General features: G+C 35.4%; 1 protein-coding gene across 1 annotated transcript in view; it reads left to right on the forward strand.

The window, feature by feature from the left end:
- The window catches only part of LOC128559824 (uncharacterized), a 74,960-nt gene that overhangs the window by 45,512 nt on the left and 3,269 nt on the right, over positions 1-26,179 (forward strand). The window lies entirely within an intron of this gene.

The raw sequence follows: 26,179 nt of genomic DNA on the forward strand, positions 1-26,179 counted from the left end.
TATCTCCACTTAATTTATCTAGCCATGTAGACACTTGTTTTGTATTTCATCCCTCTAATTTTTGCCTCTTTCTTGCGCAAATTATGTCCAAAGTGGATCAGGAAGTTGGAGTTGTTATATTTCGACATAAGATGATGAGGGATTTTGCGAATTCGGAAATCACAACTACTTCACACTTGTGATACAGTGAATACAATGAATGTATTTAAATGAATGATCGAATACAAGGCTGTCGGCCAATTCTGCGCACCTTATGATAAATATTTTTGCTTTTCATAATTTCGTACAATAATAGATATGAAAAAGACATACAGTTTTGCTGATTCATATTTTCCTTCGTACACGAGTAAACTTCCTTGTATTGTAATTGCAAGACAATAAGTGAATTCCTGTGAATCTAGACAGGCATCAGTCGTTAGAGTCATTAAATGTAAAGCACTTGGCCATAAAATCAATCCTCTTTGATAGCACTTTCTGAAGAAAATTACAACATCTCTAACCTCTGACTCTAACGTTGAGATGAGCCTAGAGAGAGAATGGTTTTCTTGGAAAATAGTAGCGTCAGTATGAAGAAAAATAAACTTTATTATAGATAACTTGATCTCAGCAGATTTTGTAAGTCTACTGTGAATCCTGATGTCATGTCTGTGCATCGAGAGGTCGATTCTAAATTAATCATAGAATTCTGAAACTGAAGCAGTGACAGTATTTGCCTTTCTAGAAATAACATCAATAATAGAATCTGTAAAATGCAACACCTCTCACGCCCCTAGCGCCGGTGTAATGAAGTATTTCGACCCCCATAGAATAATGACCCCCGGTCATTATTCTATAGAAAAAGTGACCCCCCGGTCATAGTATTATGACCTCCAGATCATAGTACTATGACTCCCCCACGTGAAGTAAACTGAACCTAACGAAGAATATTGACTCCCATAAAAAAAACGATCCCCGGTCATTAGGTCAAATTTAGTGATAACTCATGTATCTAAGGCCTAATTGCTGCATTTTATGCCCCCACTCGGGGGAGGGGGGCATATAGATTTGCCCTTGTCCGTCCGTCCGTCCGTCCGTCCGTCCTTCCGTTTGACCATTAGCCCCAGATACCATCACTTGACACAGAAATCAGAGCATTCCGCAACGGGAAAAGGGATTATATTTCTAGACGCTGTATCTTGGTGTATACATTTTTTTCAGGAAAATAACAATTCACAATACGTTCACAAAACACACCAGTGTCAATAATCCCTGCAAACTTCGGTATGAAGTAATTCTTCAGAAGAAAACTGCACAAGAAACTGCTAGCATAGAACTTAGTATTAATAGAAGTTGCAATACTTAGCAGTGGCAGTAAAGTACGGTAGCGGCAACAATAGAAAGTAGTAGTAGTAGTAGTGGCAGTGGTAGTGGCAGTTGCAGTAGCAGCAGCAGCAGCAGCAGCAGCAGCAAAGGAATAAGTGACAGCAACAACAGCAGCAGGAGAAGAAGAGGTAGATGTACAAGACGTATTAGTGGAAGCAGGTATAGTAGTATATCAGTAGTAGCAGTTGTAGTAGTAGTAGTAGAAGTAGTAGGAGGAGTAGTAGAAGAAGAAGAAGAAGTACATGTAGTAATAGCAATAGAAGTAGCGGCACCAGTAGTAGTAGTACAATCAAAATGTTAACTATTGGCAATGGAGGGTATTAGAGTTGTAGATCTAGTAAAATTGTCCGTTAGGTTTGGTGGGGATCACTTTTTAATAGATATTATCGTCGAAAGTCTTTTAGGAGCCGGTGTTTTACACGGAAAGAGTAACTTTTTTAAATAGAATAATGTCCGGGAATCGATATTGTATGAGAGTTCGAATGTAGTAATTTCGGCAGTGAGTATTTTACATGGAAGGAGTCACTTTTTCTATAGAATAATAACCGGGGTCGTTATTCTATGAGATTCGAAGGGAGTCATCTTTAGGGAGTCAGTATTTTACTTGGAGGGGCCAGTTTTTCTATAGAATAATGACCGAGGGTCGTTATTCTATAGAGTTTTCAAAGGGAGTCAGTTTTTTATAAGGGGAGTCAATATTTTACAGGAAAGGAGTCACATTTTCTATAGAATAATGACCGGGGGTCGTTATTCTATGGGGGTCGAAATACTTCATTACACCGGCTTAAGCGGAACTCTAATACACATCTATTTAATAGACTCCATGATCCCAAAGGACCAGAAAATATAATAACACTGAATATAAGTACGGGGAGACCTATTACAGCCGCCACACTGCACATAAAGATTGGATTGCTGCTGTGATAGTTAATAAAATCTGTAAAAGTTATTACCTACCTCCCGACTTATCTAACTTACATTTAAAGATCTATGACAAAAAATGATCTAAATCATCACTATCAACCTTAATTAAGGGGAAATATTCCCGATAAACGATGAAATATGCCGTTGCTGAATTAGGCATTAATGTATTTAATTTCTTGTTTATCTTAAGATCATATGCATAGCATTCACTTAACTAATTTCTTATTTTATGGTAATTCAACATTACCAGATAGGGATATGCAATACCTTGAAGGTAAGATGTTACATAAAATGGAGGGATCTTAACACACAAATATGAATTACTGTCGAGAAAATATGCTCACGGCTCTGAATGGAATGGTTAACATACTCAACAGTGACTGTAAATTGTTTGATTCAAAATTACCCGACGTGCATTTTGTGTATATGAATATGCAAATAAGATGCGCAGAATTACTCGATGCGCAGAATAGCCGAAACGACTTTACTTCTTTTATCATCCCCTGTTTATTTAGAATTATTATATTTACTAAATAGTAGCAGACTTCCTGGAATAAAAATGTAATGATTTCATTTTAAATGGCACGAATGTTATATTTATTCTTCAGAACCTTTAAAATCACTTTTTCAACCTGGGTTTTCCTGATTTCCTAGAAAATTGTGGGCAGGTCTTTTCTCTTATTATGAATAATGATAATGGTGATGATGATGATGATGATGATGATGATTATGATACAGTGTAATGATGATGATGAAGTTCTGTTGAAAACGATATATCGGTTTCCTTTCTGTGTTAATACTTTAAGCAGTACAATTTTGTCATGCATGAGATGGGGCATGTTACATTTCTCAGAATTATCTACATCTCGGTTTTGTAGTTTTAAGCTAGGTACATGAAATGCATGGCTTTCACGCGTACTTTGAATACAACTAATAGTATTCGTAGTAAAATGAAAATCACTCAGAATGCAATTAATCTTTTATGTTTACGAGTATTTTCTTTCTTCATGCATGCTATTCTTATTTACCTTTTAAGTTATCAATCTCTAAAACAACACAATCATACTGCAATAACAACAAATGTTCCACAGAACGGTAATATGAATGTATAGTTAAGCCGCATAAATACAAATAGTTTGCCTTCTTTATTCTGTAGTTTCCAAAGGACCTTGGGTCCGTTTCACGAAATTCGTAAGTTATGTGATAATGTCTTAAGTTCACTCCTAAGTGTGAATTTAAGACCCAACTTAGGAGTACCATAAGTTATATCCTAAACCGTTTCACAAATGTTACTTATGCATGTCATAAATAGTTGTTATTTAAGATATATCTTCCTTAGGACTTGTCACAACATCTGTAGTATAATACTTAATCGATAACCTACGTTTTACAGATTAATACTTAACCCTTACCCTGCTAAATTTTTATAAATACTTGTCCATCTTTTAATTTAGACTGTAGCAATATCTGTTAAACGGATGCTTACTAAAAAGATACTGACTGAATGGGGAACAGTTCAGATCATGATCAGACTGCACGGATGTGCAGCCTGATCATGATCTACACTTCTCGCAAAGGCAGAATCAATCGTGTCCAGCATGATAAGGTTTTAGGCAATAATCTATATTTTACAGCGTTGAATGACTACATATGCACGTGCGACATCTTAAAAACATCTTTAAAGCTATTTAATATTTATTTTCAAACAAGTTGTGATATACTCTACCATTATAACACTTGATTAACCACGAAGAAAACAATGTCATTGTTTCGAAGAGCAGTTTATAATAAGTTATAACCATTTTTCTATACTGTACCATTCGATAAAACGATAGCAGTGATAATTTGGCGAATTTCTTCAATTTAAATTATGTTAATCCCAAAAGTGACCTTTATTTTTTTCTGTAGGTACAGTAACTTTTCGAACATTAATGGTGTTTTAATGATATTGTCAAAATATTTTTTGTCTGAGGAAATATCCGCCAAAAGTGGTATTTGTTTTTCAAACATTTACACATTTTTAACAGGAATAGATTGCTTTTATGCAGACTAAGATATGCTAAATGGTTTTAAGAATCCGGGAACAAAGTCAGATTTTCATGATTTTATTACTTTTGTAGCTCAAAAGGACTAAAGTGTCCACTTCAAAATAATTTTATACTTTCCTCAGACTGTAGGATATATCTTCAAAATTTATTAAGTTCTCATTGTCAGTGAAATTGAGAAATCGTGAAATCGTGAATTCCTGAAGTAGAAATCGTGAAATATTGAAGTTAACATGTCGAAACAGGTCTTCTGTAATAACTTCGAGTACGAAATTTTATAAAACTTTCTTACTTCCTTGATTCAATTTTTTTCATCAATTGTAAGGGAAACTATTACTTGATATAAGATATTCACATGAGTTTAAGACGTTTTCTTTACATGTACATTTAATATGTGCAGCGCATATTATAAAAAAAGCATCATGAGCCTTGACAACAGAAAATTACAAAAAAATATCTAGGTGCGGTTTTTGATATTTGTGAATGGAAAAGTATATAAATTTTAGGTAGATAATAACCTCCCTCTTCGTCTGTATTTTTACAGGAGATATAGCCTGAGGCTACTAGTACTCAAATTTTGTATAATTATGCCCCTTCTCTTGCCTAGAAAATATAAGAGAAATGATTAAACAAAATAAAAAATAGCAAGACTACCTTTCCACACACGCTCTTTATTATGCCCCTTCCCTGCCACTTCGAAGAAGCGCGGGTGTAATACTTTGTACGTGTCCGTCCGTCCGCCTGTCTGTCCGTAGAGCGAACAGTTTCCTCCCAATAACTTGAGAACCACTTACTAGGAACATTAAAACTTGTTAGCATGATTGGCTTATAATGTAGATGACTCCTATCGTTTTTGGAAGCAATGGGTCAAAATTCAAGGTCACAGAAGCCTGAACCTAGAAAACGGTTTCTGAACAACTTGACACAGAACAATCAAACTAGATAGCATGATTGGGCTTATGAAGTAGTTGATATTGCTTTGGGAGTCGATAGGTCAAAGTCAAAGGGACGTGAACATTGAAAACTATTTCTGCACGGTAACTTGAGAACCACTCGACCCAGAACATTTAAACTTGATAGAATGACTAGGCTTTTTTAAACAGATGACCTCTATTGTTTTGTTGTTTTTCTGGTCAATAGGTCAAAGGCCATGGTCACAGGGACCTGAACATTGAAAGCTATTTCTGCTTAATCACTTAAGAACCACTTCACCTAGAACTTTAAACTTGGTAGCATGCTTGACCACTTGTATTGAGATCAGTAAGTCAAAAGTAACGATCACAGGGACCTGAACACGCTCAATAAACTAAGGATCAGAAATCAAGTCTTGCTGTCAAATTTGATAGCACAATTGGACTTATGAAATAGATAACCCATTATCTTTTGGCGTTTAGCATATATGTCAAACTTAAAAGTCATAGTGACCACGGGACTGAAAATTGGATAACCCATCATGGGGGACATACGTGTTTTACAAACAACTCTTGTTTCAGTTAAAGACTGAGTAGTTTTATTAAGGTGGTACTGCTCTTTGCACAGTTGTTATCCTCAACTACCCGATAAGTTGTGGTAAACAAATAACTTCATACAATATCAAACCCGAACCCGCTTTGTCTCGATCCATAGTCATTTGCTCCACCCCCTGAGCTAAAAGGTCGGGAGCAATTTTCTTGATCCATACATAGCCAGATTAATCTCATTTCAATTATTAGCTTTTATATAAATTAGGAAATGTCATCATAAAATACAACATCAATACAACATATGTGTGAATGATTTTATTTAAATCCAAACAAGAATGACTAAGTACTAGTACCGTTAACGTTTTAGTGATGTACTATTGAGAACACAAACATAGCATCAAGATTTCTTTTTGCAAACTTATCCTCTTAAGCTAAACAAAATGATGTAAAAGTTAATGACAAGGCCAAATTTCTAGTGACATGACGAGGCTTTCTTAACATTGATAAAAATTCATTATCAGTCATGGTGTCATCCCTGAATACCCGTTGTGGAGACATTGTCTATGCATTCTGCATTTATACACATGGCCGTGTTAATTTTATTGTTTACATTAACTATACGAAGTAAATGATCATGTTTGCAAACATGAAATTTGGAATTTATATACCTTTAACTTTTTAAAGGGAAGCTTATCAAAAATACTGACTGAATGGCGAAAAGTGAAGATCATGATCAGACTGCACGGGTGTGCAGGCTGATCATGATCTACACTTGTCGCAAAGGCAGAATCAATCGTGTTTTGCATGGTGAGGGTTAATATGTTCAATGCATTCTACTTAAAAGTATATGGTTTAAAAGTAGAACTCGACTAAATATGTCTAATATATTTAGCAAAGCCGTTTTTATTGTTATTATCATTATCAACAGACTTTGTCTACACATACGGGCACATATACAAGTATGAAATCACACCGCTTTACAGACACATAAGCGGTCACCATATATAGTTTTATCCTAAGCCATGCCAGATTTTATCATAAGTTAGGACTTGTCTTAAGTTTGATTAAAACAAGTTTCGTGAAACAGCTCTCTGCACAATGTACTCATAACCACGGGGTAGGAAGTGTTACACGAAGGACGGAGTTCTTCTGATAACCTGTCGTGTTTTCTTCTGATAACTGTTACGGAGTTCTTGAAAAATGTTACAGAGTTCTTCTGATATCTGTATGACAAAACAAGGAATCGGTTGGTAATTATTTATCTTTAAAAAAGAGAGATTGGGATGTAAAACTAAAGTTTGATGATCGAGGTTGCCTAATATTTTGTGCTATGCGTCAGAAAAAAACTGTTTAGTCTAATAATCAGCACCACTTCTTTGAAATCAAGACATTTTGAGTAAAATATCGAAATCGTTTGCTTATCTATACACATTAATCTACTCGTGAACACGTTCTTCATCCTCACCACACGCAATAGCCTAATTTTAGAGCAAAGTTGCAAACATAAACCACTATGAGCTAACAATTTTATGGCCGATTTTTCAAATGTTACGGAGTTCAGATGATAACTCTCATCACATTTTTCAATTTACGGTACATCTGAAAGCTCATAACTGATTTGCAAAAAAATTCTCTGTGTGCAAATGTCTTAATTAATTTGCTAATTCGCTAAATTATTTATTGCAATCTATTGTATCTAATGGTCTTCAGGTAGCAAAAGTCTAAAATAAAAGATAACCGTTAAGAATCATTCATTTATTTTTTTTTTTTCATTCGTTATAATGTGAAAACTAACCTTACATCGCAACATTTATCCACGGAATTAAACACCGTGATTTATCCATCTTTTTGTAAAGTTTTTTGTTTAGTATGGAAACAAAAATAATTCATGTTAATACATCGATGTTCAACTACTGTTTGGCAGTTTGAAAATGGGGCCAAACTCTACGCAGCCAATAAAAACAAAGAACAAGTCATGTGATACTGTTCTGACAATCTTCTGGTAAACTTGATCACATCTGGTCAGATAATTAAAAGATTATGACGAATGTTTTGAAGACGAAAATATAGATAAAAGATCCCGGTGACGTTTTGGTGAACAAAATCATGTGATAAAGTTTCCGACGATGTTATTGCAAACTCTTTATTCAGTAAAATCTTTGGTGAATTTGCAGCAAAGTCACCGAAATGTTTACCGGAAGATCGCCGCTACGAGCAAACTCCTGCAAACATTTATTACTCTGTTTTGGTGAATCAAAATGTTTGCGGCAAATTTACCGCAAACTTTTCATTTTGGTAAGGGACCTGACGTCGTACCGACGTTGGTTAGACGTTGAATTTTGGTCGCGACGTTGGCGACCTAAATCCAACATCTAACAAACGTCATATCCATGACGTCTAATAGACGTCTAGGAAACGTTGGAATTAGGTTGGATAGATAGTCTGTTTTGTATTTTGTTATAACACTTACTGAAATGTAGCAAAACTAGTATAGTTTAAAGATATTTACTTGTTTTCAGGTCTGAACATGAGCTTATAAATAATATTTCATGTACATTATCAAAAAAATATTTATTATGTTACCAAATTGCATGAGATTGTCTATTTTCAGAACCAGGTTTTTTTTCATTAATTTTAAACTGTTCAGGAAAAAAATCCATTCTATATACACGTGTAAATTATTCTTGGTCTTCTTCTACACATGTTGTCTATTAGTCATACATGTGTTCGCGAGATAAGCCGCTGAACCGGTTTACACAGTCTCCAGTAATTCGGTATTTGTTGGAGGTAAGATGGAGTAAATTCATGTATATATACACAAACATTTTAATAGTTATACATGTGCATGTTACACCTTCTTTGCTTAGTTTTTATTTTTAGTTGCATTATGTTTGTAACTGAAAAAAAAAGTTTTATATTAAACTTCATTGCATTTTACGAAGTTATGGAAGATTTTCTACAGAATTTAAAATATTACATGCTTGTTTTGCATGCAATAATTATGTTCTTTAGTAATAGCACTAGCATTCATGTCTAAATTTTCGATTTTAATTGAATGATGAAACGGACGAAACTCTCGAATTTTATACATTTCAGCTGGAAATTTTAGCGGAGTTGAAGAATCATGCCAAAAATGACCAAACTTGAAAGTTTCGATCATTGAAATACCTTTTGGACTTATTATATTAGACTTAGGTCGCCATAATATGAAATAATTAAAGATGAGAAAATACACGTGTTGATTACTTGTTTTATCACATATATTACATTGAAAAATGGTCGGATAATGGTTGGGTTTACGTTGGAAAATTGTCGGATCACGACGTCTAGCCAACGTCGGGATCCGCCGTCTAAACGGTTTGTAAATCCAACCAAAATCCAACGTTAATCCGACGTCTATACAACGTCTAGCCGACGTCAGATGTTTACTGGGTTACATCGTGTATAAGATAAAAAATTTCGCTCTTCTTTTCTCTGTAAGACTTTAACACTGCAATATTTTAAATGATTCCCTCTAACCTATGTGCGGAATTTTGTCTTGGAGTACCTTACTGGGGCATTTGGTGTGCTAACTACCACAAGAGTAACCGATTTTGTTCAAACTTCACAAGTTTACATGAGTCAATCATGTCCCATTATGTATCATTTATTATAACCTTAAAAGTCTGACCTCTAGCTAATGTTTAATCAATGTATCAGGAAAGACAGTATTTTCAACAGTAGTCAAGGAAGTTTTAAATATTAGTAATTATATGATATAGATATGTTAAATGTTAAAGGTCGTCAACGAATTCGGAAGTCTCACCAACAATACACTTAAGACACAATTAAATTTGTCATTTAACGTTAGATGAGAAGTGCACAAAATCACATCCTGGTCATAAATGTTTAGTCAATTTACTCATAAACTTTTAATGATTTGAATATTGGAATGGCTCAGAATATATGTGTCTTTTTCGGAACTTTTCTCATTATTTTATCAATATCGATTGTGTTTGGACAAGGTATGTATAATTTGATTTTGAGGTTTGGGAGTTCTATTTATAGACTTGTCTGCTGATATCATCATGATTTGCTTTGCTTTATTTAGAGTGGTATTACTACTCAGAATGGCATAGTAGTTACTTGGTTGCCTGTCACATATACGACTGGGGTTCAATATTCCGATGAGTCGCTTTGTGTTTCAATGAATATTTTTGAGGTGTAATTATGCTAATTTCATTATTTTAATGTCTCGTATATTGCAATCATATAATTTTTCATCATTATTGGCTTCAATTTAATGCAAAATCATGCTTTGTAATCGGTATCTGTAACTTCGCCAGCAGTGTAAATGGATTCCTGAAGACAGACTCCGCGGTTGTTGTTTTTTCTAGCCATGTATCAGATATAATTATAACATTTTATTTGCACATGTACCCAACGCATTGATTGTGCATTCTATAGAATATTATAAACTTATTAGAAAAAAATATCACAACACGCAACAGACTTCCATATTACTATACTCTATCAGCATCTCTCTTGAAGATATATGAATTTATACTACACTGTGTTGAAAGAGAATAAAATACTGAAAAATAATTGTGACTCAGGCAAATATCGAACCCACATTTAAAAAATAACAAAATAAAAACATTACAGTGCATATATACGTACCTGTACTGTCACTGCTATTAAGATAGTTCTGCACGTTTGGATCGAAATTATTTCTACAATGTAGAATTTGATTAAACGCCGATTTTTCAGAACTTCAGAATATACCTAGAAAATTCAGCAAATGAAAAAGATATGGTCGTGTGCTTGATTTTGTGCTAGACTGATTTGAAAAATAAGTACCTCACGCAATATTTCATAATGGGAGTCTATGGGGAAATCATAACTTTCATTACATTTTCGTGAAAAGATATTTTTCTACCATGTAGATTTTGATGAAACTTCTCACAGTTGTAAATAAAGACATGACCTATAATTTGATGAAATAAAATGTATAGGTCCATGTACTTATTTTTAGCTCACCTGTCACGTAGTGACAGAGTGAGCTTTTGTGATCACCCTTCGACCGTCGTCCGTCGTCCGTCCGTCCGTCCACAATTACTTGTGAACAAGATAGAGACCACATTTTGTAAGCAATATTGATCAAACTTCTACAAAACTTGTATTGGCATGATATCTCAGTTCCTTTCGAAAACTGGCCGGATCCCATGATGGGTTCTAGAGTTATTGTCCCTTAAAGGGTCAGAATTTGCTATTTTTGAGCGTCAACAATTTCTTGTCTGCACGATAGTGGTTTCATTTATGATTTTATTTTAACCAAACTTGCACACAACTTGTATCACCATAAGATCTTGGTTCCTTTCTTGAACCGGCCAGATCCAATTATGGGTTCCAGAGTTATGGCCCCTGAAGGGCCAAAATTAGCTATTTTGACCTTGTCTGCACAATGACAGCTTCATTTATGATTTGATTTTTACCAAACTTGCACACAACTTGTATCACCGTGAGATCTTGGTTCCTTTCTTGAACTGGCCAGATTCCTTCATGGGTTCCAGAGTTATGGCCCCTTAAAGGGCCAGAATTAGCTTTTTTGACCTTGTCTGCACAATAGCAGCTTCATTTATGATTTGAATTTAACCAAACTTGCATACAACTTGTGTCACCATAAGGTCTTGGTTCCTTTCTTCAACTGGCCATATTCCTTTATGGCTTCCAGAGTTATGGCCCCTGAAAGGGTCAAAATTAGCTATTTTGACCTTGTATGCACAATAGCAGCGTCATTTATGATTTGAATTTAATTAAACTTGCAGAAAACTTGTGTCACCATAAGATCTCAGTTCCTTTCTTGAACCGGCCAGATCCCATTATGTGTTCAAGAGTTATGGCCCCTGAAAGGGCCAAAATTAGCTTTTTAGACCTTGTCTGCACCATAGCAGCTTCATTTATGATTTGAATTTTACCAAACTTGCACACAACTTGTGTCACCATAAGATCTTGATTCCTTTCTTCAACTGGCCAGATTCCATTATGGGTTCCAGAGTTATGGCCCCTGAAAGGGCCAAAATTAGCTATTTTGACCTTGTCTGCACAATAGCAGCGTCATTTATGATTTGAATTTAATTAAACTTGCAGAAAACTTGTGTCACCACAAGATCTCAGTTCCTTTCTTGAACCGACCAGATCCCATTATGTGTTCCAGAGTTATGGGCCCTGAAAGGGCCAAAATTAGCTTTTCTGACCTTGTCTGCACCATAGCAGCTTTATTTATGATTTGATTTTAATCAAACTTGCACAAAACTTGTGTTACCATAAGATCTCGGTTCCTTTATTGAAAAGACCAGATCCCATAACGGGTTCCAGAATTATGGCCCCTGAAAGGGCCAAAACTAGCTTTTTTGACCTTGTCTGCACAATAGCAGCTTCATTTATGATTTGATTTAAACCAATCTTGCACACAACTTGTATCGAACCAAGATGTTGGTTCTTTTCTTGAAATGGTTAGATTCCATTATGGGTTCCAGAGTTATGGCCCCTGATAGGGCCAGAATTAGCTATTTTGACCTTGTCTGCACAATAGCAGCTTCATTTATGATTTGAATTTAATCAAACTTGCACAAAACTATTGTCACCATAAGGTCTTGGTTCCTTTCTTGAACCGGCCAGATCCCGTTATGGGTTCCAGAGTTACAGCCCCTGATAGGGCCAGAATTAGCTATTTTGACCTTGTCTGCACAATAGCAGCTTCCTTTATGATTTGAATTTAATCAAACTTGCACAAAACTTTTGTCACCATAAGGTCTTGGTTCCTTTCTTGAACCGGCCAGATCCCATTATGGGTTCCAGAGTTACAGCCCCTGAAAGGGCCAAAATTAGCTATTAGCAGCTTCATTTAATATTTGATTTTAACCAAACTTGCACACAACTTGTATCACCATAAGATCTTGATTCCTTTTTATACGCCCGAAGGGACATACTATGTTATCGCCTCGGTGTCTGTCAGTCTGTATGTCTGTTGGTTAGCAATTTCCCTTCTGCTCTGTAACTGTTGAACCCCTTGAAGGATTTCAAAGAAACCTGACACAAATGTTCACCTCATCGAAACAATGTGCAGAGCGCATTTGGATGGCTCACTTTAAGGTCAAGGACACACTTAGGGGTAAAAGGTCATATGACTTTGTTTTGTGTGTATATTGCTCTACATTTGCGTCGATTGCAGTGCTCTTGTTTTTATTTGGCAGATCCTTCTTTTGTTGACCTACAATAATTTTTTTCAGTTACTTCCCTTTTATCTTACTGTAAATAGCTTCTTAAGTAACTTTATTATTATTGGCCATAGGGAAAAACCGAGACCACTTTTCTGTGGTACAACATGGATGGTACCTCCAATTGTTAGGTGTATTTTGACATATCTGTACCTTGTAAGAATTTTTTATTTCTTTTTGGTTAAATTTCGCCCTTTGTTGTTCCTGTCCTTTGGACTTAGATATTTTTTCTGAGGACTTAGATTTATTTTTAATTTCTTCCCTTTGTTGTTCCTGTCCTTTGGGCTTCATCAGTCAAAATTTTGCTCGATGTAATCCTTCGGGCATGAAACTACTGGCCTGATTTGAAAATAATTTTATTTGAAGTAACTTTAAGAAAATTTCAACTATATTTTTCTCATAATTCTTTTGATTGATCTTGATTATGATTCTTTGACCTTCTTGTCCTTAAGTGCAATGATAACAGGTGAGCGATATAGGGCCATTTTGGCCCTCTTGTTGAGATATTTGACCATAATTAAAGTAAACCGGACATTTCACGCTAATTTTAAGACATTACTTTGAATTATGGAACGTGTGATATGTTTTAATACCATATTTTGACTTCAGAAATATAGCAACAGTGACACTGTAATAAATTTACTCACAGGTTGCGATTAATACATAAAATGATTTTCATTTCCGTACGCCGAATCCAGTCTTTATTCTACGTTTTCCGGAAAAATGACGTTACGCCATCACTTCCGTGCAAACGTGCAGGACAACCTTAAGGCAGTACATTTTTTGTTGTTGAAATGAAACATTATCCCAAATATATCGTATTGTTAAAGATTACCTTAATAACAGACCGTTCCATTCTTACAAGTACAAAAAATATATTAGTCTTTCATTTAATGTTGATGATAGTTTTTCAGCTTTTACAGACAATGATTTTTAATGAAGATTTTGGCAGTATTTTCTTATTTTTTACCGCAGTTTCTTGCCATATTTTTAGCAAAATGAGACACATTGAGAGGTGAGATATGGCTTGTACTTTTTGTTATATACATTGTTGATCAACATGAGCTTTGAAAAATTGCTACATTATTTATCAAAAATGCATTTGTATTCAAAAGTCACATGAGAAATTATGCTGTACCATTTGGGAAGAATATACATGCAAGTATAATACATGTTATATGCGTAAACGCGTAAACATATATGTCAACGCGTATATTTTTAAGGTACACGCGTAAATATGCTTCTTTTGACGTGCGCGTGTAAATAAACGTGTAATTGTAATTTACGCGTGCTCGTAAAAATTTACGCGTGCACGTATATGCATGCACATAGATATTTAACAGTTCACTTATTAAAATATACACCCTGGACGTATATATTTACGCGTGCACGTACATTATAGCCGCACTTAAATATACGCACGCTCATATATATTTACAAATGTACGCGTAAATATATAGTTTTTTTACGTGAAAGTATAATTCTGGGTGCTCGTAAAGATACGCGTTTCTTGCATACCAGACGGGGATTCCCGGTATTTTTACCGGTGCTTAAAAATCCGTCTTGCACCCTTGGGTATAAGATGCCTCTCGTGCTGTAAATGACGTACTACAAATTACATATATGTAGAAGATTTGTGTAGCAATTTATATTTTAATTCATAAAACGGAATAAAAATCTAATACCTTGACAGTTCCTCTTCGTTCCTGATCGTATATTTATCTATTCAAAAAAAGTTATTTTATGAAAGAATCATAACTTGTTACTCTGCAACAAACCCGGAACTAAGCTTTGTCATTTGTATTTGAAACGTCATGACGTACGTCTTTCCTGTTTATGGACGTTGGTTTTCCGTGCTTTGTTTAAATACGCTACTATAAGAAATGGTTTTAAAAAGACAGTCGTCCGATTGATTTTATTTTTACAAGAATTTCTTGAATATGGTTATGCAAGAACACGATTGAAAAAAAAAATCGGCAGGAGCCTCGTTACCACCTAAACAGTTGCCTTCGAGCCAGTTATTCCCATCTGCATCTACAACCAGTGAAATAATCTTATAGCACGTACAAATATGCGTGCACATGTAAATTTATGCATATGCTTGTGAATATAGTTAGCTTGCACGTGGACGTATATACATTCGCGTGCACGCATATTTCATACATGGACGTATATTTTGAAATGCACCCGCACAAACAAAGCAGACCTTTGACCCTAATGGTACACCATAATAAGTAAATCCAAAATTACAACAGTGCATTTTGATCGTATCGAATTCATGGAAGTCAAGTAAATACTTACTTATTTTTAAACTTTACTAAGTTAAAGTTGATAATACATCAATATTTGCAATTGAGTATCCGGTTTGTGACGTCGCTAATGACACCACAAAATGGATTATGTGGCGTCAAAAAGTATATTTACGACGATATTTTTGAAATGTACTAAGCCAAAACGAGCAAAATGTGTATTAGTTTATAAGTAAAGCTGAATATGCAACAAAATGATGATGAGCTTTGCATCGAGAAATGTTCACTCGTATTTATTGCAGATTAATACTACGCCTAACTTTTAAGGGCACGACTAAGAAAGCTGTAAGACAAAATTCAGCTCCCTCCGTCCATTTTATGTAGGATTTAGGAGAAAAGCATCATGGAGTCCTACACTTTATTAGGCATCGCAGCATCAAATAGGAAAGCGTAGCGATTAACTGCAGGGGGATCAGTTACTAAACATGCTCTGTGCTTCACGATATTCGCATCGTCTCCTCTTTTGATAAACTTTTTTACACATTTTACAAATATCTGATTAAATTAAGGACTATGTTAAAAAATTCTGAATTTATAAACTACATCTCCATAGTATTTCGAGTGTGGATGTCCAAGTTTTAAAAGTGTTTTTAGGTTAGTATTGTATTTTTCTAACAGTTCGGACGATTTGTAGTAAAATTTACTGAAAGCTTTCCGTAGCTTATGATAACGGTAACCCTGTTTTAATAATTTCCTGGTGAAATGAAGATTTCTCTCATTAAAATCATCTATCTTTGAGCAAGCTCTTGCAAAACGAATAAGTTGTGAAACATAGACACCGTATGATGTTGCTCGAGGGACAACTCCATCAAGGTGGGGGAAGTTGACAATTTCAAAATTAAAATCGTTCCTTTTATCATATATTTTTGTTTCTAGATTATTATTCACAATTGTTATATTTAAGTCCAAAAATGACGCTTCTAAGTCTGAAGTATTAGCCTTGTTAAGCTTTAACTCTTTTGGGTAAATGTGCTTCACCATTTCTGAAAAATAAAGGTTGTCCATATTTAAAATATTATCAAGATACCTTGTGGTTCCATTAAAAGCTTCAATAATTTCAAATTGTGTCTCAGTGGATAAACTAAGCATGAAATCTTGTTCATAACAGTATAAGAATAAGTCAGCAATGATTGGCGCGCAGTTGGTTCCCATCGGGATACCAATTACTTGTCTGTAAGCTGTATTGCCAAATTTGATAGATATGTTATCTAGTAGAAACCTTAGAGCTTCACAAGCCTGATCACAACTCCATAGGTTGTATCTTTTAAATATACGTTAGAAAAGAATGCTCTAGTTTCATTGCAAACCAGATAATTAACGTTTTCTCTTGCAAATGTTTTCTCAATTAAAGCTACCAGTCTATTCAGTCTATATTCAGTTCCTCAAACAATTTGAATGTCAGACACTATTGTGGCAACGCTCAAATACAACAAAGGATGAAATGGTTGTAAATTATGCATTCTGTGTCTAAGGCACTGTTTTAATTGCAGCAATTTTTAAACAATAAGTGTATGCAAGCATGTGTGAATTTAGGAATTTAAATGCATAATAGAAATCATATCTGATTCTAAACAACTCAACATTTATTGAAACCATCAACTGCATTGTCTTTTGCTGTTCTTGCGTGGAAATATATAGTTATACCTAAATTTTATATATTTTTTTAAAGTTAGACTCGACGTGAACCAATGCGGAAGTCTGAAGATAGAACAGCCGACTATATTGGGAAGAAATGTTACTTTTACTTTTACCCCGGAAACAACTTCAGACGCAGATCTGGAATGGCAGCGAACAAATAAAAGAAATCTATGGTCTTCGCTTCAAAATAATTACAAGTTTACACAGTATTTCCAAGATGGGTCATATTACTTGATTTTAACTGACACAGCCAAAGGCAATGACGAAGTAGTTTACCGTGTTGATTATAAGAACAATAGCGTAAGCTGTTCAATGGAGACTCCGAAACTTCAGCTTCAAGGTATATATAATATATACATCCTTCCTTGATATAATGTAATCATCAAACTTATAAGCCACATCAATTTTTATGTAGAATAAAATGTGTTTTTACGTACTGATCAGTCGCTTATTTACGGAGGTTCATACGGAATCCTGTTGGGGCCATTTATAATGTCGCCGTCGCGTTTGCGGGGTCGACACACGACAACGCGAAGTGACATAGCGACATTACGAAGTGACACCCGACAATCGCAAACGACGGCGACAATCCCAAACGACAATGTCGCGGTATCCACTTTGAAATGTCGCCTTTCAAAAGCACGATATATCGCGATGTCACTTCGCGTTGTCGAGCGTCGTATCGCATTGTCGCTATGTCACTTCGTATTGTCGCGATGTCAATTCGCGTTGTCGTGTGTCGACCCTGCAAACGCGACGGCGACATTTTCAAACGACATGCGATAATCACAAACGACGCTCGACAACGCGAAGTGACATTTTCCAGATGTCGTATCGTATGTCGCGTGTCGCGGGTTTGGGTGAGGGTCGACGCGCGACAATTCCAAACGATACACGACACGCGAAGTGACACTCGACAATACGAAGCGACATTTTCATAATGTCGTATCGCATGTCGCCCGTCTACCGGTGAAAGGGTAAAATAAAAAGCTGTATTTCCGTACTTTTCCGTACGTAAAATGTTCATGTTTTCATTAACTTCAAATAATTGTAGAATGTTCCAAACACAAGATATTTTAATGAAATAACTTTTATAAATTAAATTCAAACATTGTCTAAACGGATATGTAACTTGTATAATTTTACCGCCGACGGTTTCGTCGGAGGACCGTCTCAAAATATATCAGTTTTCGTGAAAATATGCATACTTTTTCATATATTAAAAAGAGAGGTGGTCCTTGTCTGAGGAGCCATATCTTCATAACCTGATGTCCGATTTTAATAAATGATACCTTGTTTCAAAGGGCAAGCCAGTACCAAAAGAAAAACGGCCACGTCAGGTTCGAATCCGGTCGGCTAGGGGTCATGGTCAAAATCCGGTAATATTCTCAAAATATGAACTTGTCAGAGCAGTCAAGACGGTCCTGAAAACCCAAGCACTACCTTCACTGAGTCCAATGACACCATTGGAGCAATTTTCATGGTTCCCCGGGTCGAGTCAGCTTAGTCTTGGCCAGCACCCTACCACATATAACAAAAGTTTGATCATTGTCTGATACCTGTCCTACTTTTTATTAATTATTATTATTGTAATTTATACTGAATTTCAGTTGATAATGACACTATGTTAGATTTTGACCCTTGTTCGAGTCTCTACATCCCAGGTACCTACCTATACCATATATATATATATATGAATATGTTCGTAGATGACTTGGCTTTACATTTAAGCTGCTTACAAGTCCATATGAGGCCATCAGGGCTCTGGACAGGTATCATAAAATGATTAAAATTGTTACATACGGTAAGGTGCTGGCCAAGACTAAGCTGACCCGACCCGGGGAGCCGTGAGAATTGCTCCAATGGTGTCATTGGACTCAGTGAAGGTAGTGCTTGCATTTTCAGGACCGTCTTGACTGCTCTGACAAGTTCATATTTTGAGAATATTACCGGAATTTGACCTATGGCCTTGACCCCTAGCCGACCGTATTCGAACCTGACGTGGCCTCTTTTCTTTTGGTACTGGCTTGCCCTTTGCAACAAAGTACCATTTATTAAAATCGGACATCAGATTATGAAGATATGTCTCCTCAGACAAGGACCACCCCTCTATTTAATATATGAAGAAGTATGCATATTTTCACGAAAACTGATACATTTTGAGACGGTCCTCCGACGAAACCGTCGGCGGTAAAATTATACAAGTTACATATCCGTTTAGATAATGTTTGAATTTAATTTATAAAAGTTATTATCTTGTGTTTGGAACAACACAATTATTTGAAGTTAATGAAAAACACGGACATTTTCCGTACGGAAAAGTACGGAAATACAGCTTTTAATCTTACCCTTTCACCGGTAGACGGGCGACATGCGGTACGACATTATGAAAATGTCGCTTCGTATTGTCGAGTGTCACTTCGCGTGTCGTGTATCGTTTGGAATTGTCGCGCGTCGACCCTCACCCAAACCCGCGACACGCGACATACGATACGACATCCGGAAAATGTCACTTCGCGTTGTCGAGCGTCGTTTGTGATTATCGCATGTCGTTTGAAAATGTCGCCGTCGCGTTTGCAGGGTCGACACACGACAACGCGAATTGACATCGCGACAATACGAAGTGACATAGCGACAATGCGAAACGACGCTCGACAACGCGAAGTGACATCGCGATATATCGTGCTTTTGAAAGACGACATTTCAAAGTGGATACCGCGACATTGTCGTTTGGGATTGTCGCCGTCGTTTGCGATTGTCGGGTGTCACTTCGTAATGTCGCTATGTCACTTCGCGTTGTCGTGTGTCGACCCCGCAAACGCGACGGCGACATTATAAATGGCCCCAACAGGATTCCGTAGGTTCATGCAAAGTATAAAAGATTGATGTAAGTTTAAAGACCGGGCAGATTTCTGCGGATTCTTAAAAATAATAATACTAATAACTTTATCTATAGAAGGTAGCACATGAAGATATAGATCAGTACAAAGTACAAATAATACGTCTTAATTTCAAATGTGGCCTTCTGAATAACAACAACAACAACCGAATACAATTTATACTATCACATAACTTAATATATATCATATTCAGCTTTGGATAAATACCCCTTAAAATAGATATTACCTTTAGGTATCCATTTAAACAATTTCCATTTAGGCAATCAATGAGTGACATAATATATACATTCATATTTATATTATAATGACATATATATGTTGAAACAAGAAACCCAAAGCTATTTTAAGGTCAAGGTCTTTGATTTGTGTGAATTTTATTATGCTTCATGTGTATAATCATGATATCTATGAACCGGTTTTGTGAATACCAAATGACTGGTCCATAGTGTGTGCACTATGACTGGTTTACATGCAGCAGGTGTTAACAGGCTAATAAGTCAAACATTTGAAAAATACCTTTTACTATTTAGACATGTATCTTCTATCCGTATAGGTAGATGCCAGCCAGATAACAAGTTCTCTCGGCAAAAGATAAAAACAAATGAAAATTAGTCATATTGTTATTGTGGTTTCCAGTTCTAGTGTAGTCACATATTAAATAAATTGTACATGTTCTTTGTTGTTTCTTTCCCTTTTTTCACTTAGAAATATTAGATCAATGTGGATTTGTCTACCAAAGGACACAAAAGGTGATAGAAGGCGAGAACGTAGAACTAGAATATTATCCATCGAAATATGTTATGAAATATCCAGAACACATTGTACGACAATGGAAGCGTTCTACAAATCAAACTGTCCCAATAACTCTGACGAAAGGTCTGTATGAGGAAGAAAACGAACCGAATAATAAATATGTGTTGACTATAATCATGTTCAATGGACGAATGAATGGCCGATATGGAGTTTACTGCGGCGAAGTTGCGAAATATTCAAATATGGTCGAAGTGAAATTACCAGGTACATGTATTTACAGTCAAGATTCTGAAGACGTTTCAATTATTATCCGAAATAGAAGTTTAAACTTAAAGTGATGGACCCGTAATGAAAATCGCCTATTTCTTCGAATGAAATTTTGGCATTCTTTGGTCCTAAATGTAAATTATTTTTCATAAACAACAGAAGAATGCCGAAAATTCAAACGGAGAATATGTAACCGCACGGAAAAAGCCGACTGTTGTTACGGGTCCACTACCTAAAATTAATTTTCTTTTTAAATGGTATTTGCAAATATTAGTATTCAGAGTCAAAATTATCCGTTTGTTTTGTTTTTTTCAAATACATTCACAAATTATAATCTTTGCCACTGAATTATAATTTGAACATATATTGTAGTTGCACCAAGCGCACCAGCATTTGAAGGTTTAAAGGACATAGACGACTGCAAGGGGTGTATTGTTGGTGAGGATGGTGATCAGTTCAGCGTTCTCTGCAAGACAAGTGGAGGAACTGAACCAGTTATAGTCACCATGTCAATAGGGAATGAATCACTTAGCTCAGGACGATATAATGACACAGCGGATTACATAACATACTTTACTCTTCGCGACAGACATCATATGGCAATGATGAAATGCACAGTTATGAACGATGCATTAACCTCACCTCTAACCATTACGGCACGTGTATATGTTATCAGTAAGTGAAACGTTCGTGTTTATATCATTCTAAAAATTCAAGTAAACTCTGAATCAAAATTCATATAGAGACGGCGTTACTATGATTAATGTATTAATCATGGAAGCCCTGGAGGGACAATTGATTTCCGTACTTCCCACTTCTGACTTTTACTTTTGTATTTCTCACTTCCAACTTCTTGACTTCCTACTTCCTACTTCCTACTTCTAACTTCCACACTTCTGACTTCTAATTTCCGCTATTCTGACTTCCAACTTCCTGACTTTCGACTTCTGATTTCCAACTTCCACACTTCTTACTTCCGACTTCTTGACTTCTTACTTCCTTCTTCTAACTTTCGCATTTTTGACTTCTAACTTCCGCGCTTCTGACTTCCAACTTCCTGACTTCTTACTTCCGACTTCCAACTTCAACACTTCTTACTTCCGACTTCCAAAGAGGGAAAGTTGGAAGTCAGAAGTGCAAAAGTTAGAAGTCAGAAGTGGGAAGTACGAAAATCAATTGTCCCTCCAGGGCTTCCATAATTAATTGCATTTCCGTATAGAGTACTTAGGTTTTAAATAAAGCGTGTCATTATGTTATATTACTTACGTCCTTCAAATAAATGAAACTGTGCATTAGATACAGAAAAGGGCAACAAATCACGTTTCAAATTTTACCGAACTCGTAATTACTGTAAAGACATCGGTCATATTGAAGAATTGACCTGAATTAATCAGGTATTGTACTTATAAGTCACTTTATACGTAAGTAATGTACTTTTCATCAGATTCATTGATAATGACCATACAAATATGCTTTATTTAAATATTCTCTCACACTGTCCTCTCAGAATCACCAGCGTTACATTTATTTGTACCGAAGATTCTCAAGGAAGGAAATACCAGAAATATTACATGCATAGTGGATGGTGGAAGACCTGCTCCGAATGTAACTTTAAACATTTCCGGTATTGGTGTGACGTCTGCACAAAAAACAGAGAGTTTCACCTCTTTATACACGAGTGTTGTTTCCCTTACAACATTTGAACGAATCTGGAATAGTGAAAACGTCTCATGTTGTCGTTTCAATGAATGGTACAAGAACAAAATCACGTGTTCCCCACCGCAACGGATTAATTTTATGTGTAAGTATCAATAAAATAATTTCAATTCATTCTCGACTTTTCAGTGTTTCTGTGAAATGTTGTGGCTTAAGATGGCCTTACATTATTTCTTATGATTTTGTTCACAATTTCCATTTATTTTATGTTGATTTCTTTTTAAATATTTTTTTCTATTTCAGCAAAACCATATAATACACTTCTAAACGACAAACATCGGTTTGGTTCAAGAGCAAATCACTGTTTGAGATATACATAATTTCCATTTTAACACATAATGAAAGATTATTATATACATCCCAGATATTTGGCCATTTCGTGTTGTTGTTTATTTCCAGCACACTGCTACGACCATTGACCCTATGTCAAAATAATTGTTCAAACAGTGATATTTTTTTTGCATAAAAGAACACAATTTTCAGTCTTCTATGTTTACTAGGAAGATTATTCAGGTCTTGTTAATCAATGTATGCTAATGTATTTAGTATTTGTGAAAAATAATCCCCCCATGTCTATTTTTGCAAGTGATAAGGAAAACGAAAATGAAAAAGTTAAAAGCGATGTTTTAGCATACTACTAATTATTCAAAATCAAACGCACATTTTGAAATATGAGTCATCTTTTCACATGTTTGTTAAAACAATGATAAACAATTCCATATCGCTAGTAAAAATAGTTCATATACATTAAAATGTTGGATTTCAGTCAGTCAAATTACTTTCTTTTTTAGTTCCACCTGTAGACATCAAACTGGAGGTCAAAGCTGAGCAAAAACGTCCACTTGAAATATACGCTGTTTGTACTATCTACAATTCAAACCCAGCATGTGGCGTAAACATTAGTGCACCAAACGGAATCATTGTTTCAGAACGTTACACCAGAAACGTTAGCTTACCTCATGGCGCCTGGAATTCGGAACATGCGGTAAATTTGATTGTCGATAAAGACGACAATGGTGAAAAGATAGAATGCGCAGCTGACTGTCAAAATTTTGCTGTCGACTTGAAGGACGCACGCCCGATCGCCTTGTGAGTGGGATGCTTGTTTATTTTTTGTACATCCGAGAAGTATAAGTTTTATTGATACAGCTTAATATAAGTATGTCATTTCACTTATGAAATATCTGTAAAGCCTTTCGTATTTACTGAAAGAAAAATATTTAGAATATGCAGGGTTACCATTGTTACTTTGACAATCGATTATACTTCACTATGGTGTTTACAATGATATGAACAAATCTGTAAAATCATCGAGGTACATCAGTTACCTATCAGTTTAGTCCCCCCTATTGTTCGTCCCAATGATGTGTTTTTAAAGACAACTGTAAATAACAACTGTTCAAGATCCCTATTGTAGGAATAATAGTATTTTTGTGGATTATTCGAAACTTTTCGGGGAAAATTTGTTCATGTTTTGCAGGTTGCATCCCTCGAGCTCAGCCCCCACAATCTACCACCCAGCCCACCCCCGCACCATCTCCACCTACCATCCAGTCCACACTTCTACCTACCACTTATAAGCCCTCATTGTTTTAAAAAGTATTATCTAGAGACGATGTCGGCAGTTGACTTCTTGCCCCGAGTAAACACGAATGTTAAGTTTCCGTCCTTAAATACAATTTACAAAAACTGAAGTTACAAATTAAAACTCTATAAGAAGATCCTTTGGAAGCATAGAACGCAATAAAGCAATCTGATAGCAAACTCGGTTTGATCGAGTCTGTTCATAAAAGGTAATGAAATTTTCAACATCTTCATGCCCCCGTATCACCGGTTTAAACGAATTTCTATTACAGTAAAATTGAATATACTCCAAGATCCCAAAGGACCAGAAAACATAATAACACTATTCAAAGAATTTACTTACTCTATTAACTGCTAAAAAGATCCATAGACATGCATTGCACCTTTGTTTTATTTATTTATTCATTTCATTTAAACTGATGCAAGACCAAAATACAGGTGAAACTCGGTATCGTAAACGGTACGAGCGTTTTACTTCGAGATAACCGAAATTCGACTTAAAAAGTGATACTTTGTGCATGTGTTTTCGGGACGGTACTTGAAAAAGTCTTCGAGAAAGCCGGAATTTTGACAAAAGCGACTTCGAGATATCGCGTTTCAAATGTAAATACATCGCACATATTATTATTAATTGTCATTTCTTTTTCATAATTGTAGATGCACCTACCATCGAATTCAACATATCTGGTTCAAAACTTGCAATTTTACAAGGAGAACAGGCACACGTAAAATGCTCAGCACAAAGCATTCCTGCCTCCAACATTACATGGGTAGAGCAAACAGATGATGAAAACATAACTACAAAACAATGTCAATTGAAAACAGACTGTGTCATTGCTATTGAAGCAAATCTGACACAACAACGACAATTTATTTGCCAGACTCATTATTTACAAACAAGTGACCAAAAGAGACTGACTGTAAACATTCTTGGTAACTTCTTTTTATGACTTTTTTAACATATCTTGATCTGTTGTTAAAAAAGTAGCTTTCTAAACCCCTTCAGAACAATCCTTACCCATAAACTTAATATAGAAGTATAAGAAAATGGCCAAAAAAAACAAACCTACCCTAGTCTTGTTATATTAAAAACGACTGGCCTAGTCTAGTTGAATTGAAAATAACAAAACCAGTACATTTATACCGTTAAATTAAAATGACTATCCTAGTTTTGTTAATTGAATTATGACTATCCCAGTCTTGTCACATTTAAAAGTACTAACCTAGTCTTGTTAATCTAAAGAATGACTATCCTAACCTTGTTGAAATAATATTGACTATCATAATCTTGCAAAACTTAACAAATGAGTGTTCTTGTCTTTGTATTTAAACTGTGTGCGTGCGTGCGTGCGTGCGTGCGTGCGTGTATGTATGTATGTATGTATGTATGTATGTAATAAATTCATTGTTTTCAGTTATAAATTTCCTTATCAAACGTGTTTAAAAGCCCCAGCTAACCACATTTCTTAAGTAAAACTAGTCTTCGTTTTACACATTGTTGTTTCCTTGAGCCAACAAATAGAAAGCAAAAATGTGTATGGTTAAAATGTTATATGTATATTCATGAAGCGTAGCAATGACATATTAAGCATTGCAATAATAATTAATATAAAAATGATCTCAAATTATTTTGTTTTAAGTCGTTCTGTTATGTTAGATAAAATGGCCGACGATGGAGACAGGCAGTTATATATCTGATCCTAGTAGTGCCTTTTGATCCATCAATCGATATTGTAAATGCGTGAGAAAAATATCTACTGAAAAAATTATACCTTTAAAGCGTTTATGCATAATTCAAAGGTAAAGCACTGCATAACTTTAACCTTTTAACTTGGTCATTAGCTCTGATATCCAATGACGAAACTATCATTATTTTACATTTTAGTTAAACTACTGACACTTCTACGCGAGTGTATGTTTCTTTCTTTTTCTACTAAACATGAATTATTGTCTTTGTAT

This window comes from Mercenaria mercenaria, chromosome 10, assembly GCF_021730395.1.
Source record: "Mercenaria mercenaria strain notata chromosome 10, MADL_Memer_1, whole genome shotgun sequence".
NCBI classification, from domain to species: domain Eukaryota; kingdom Metazoa; phylum Mollusca; class Bivalvia; order Venerida; family Veneridae; genus Mercenaria; species Mercenaria mercenaria.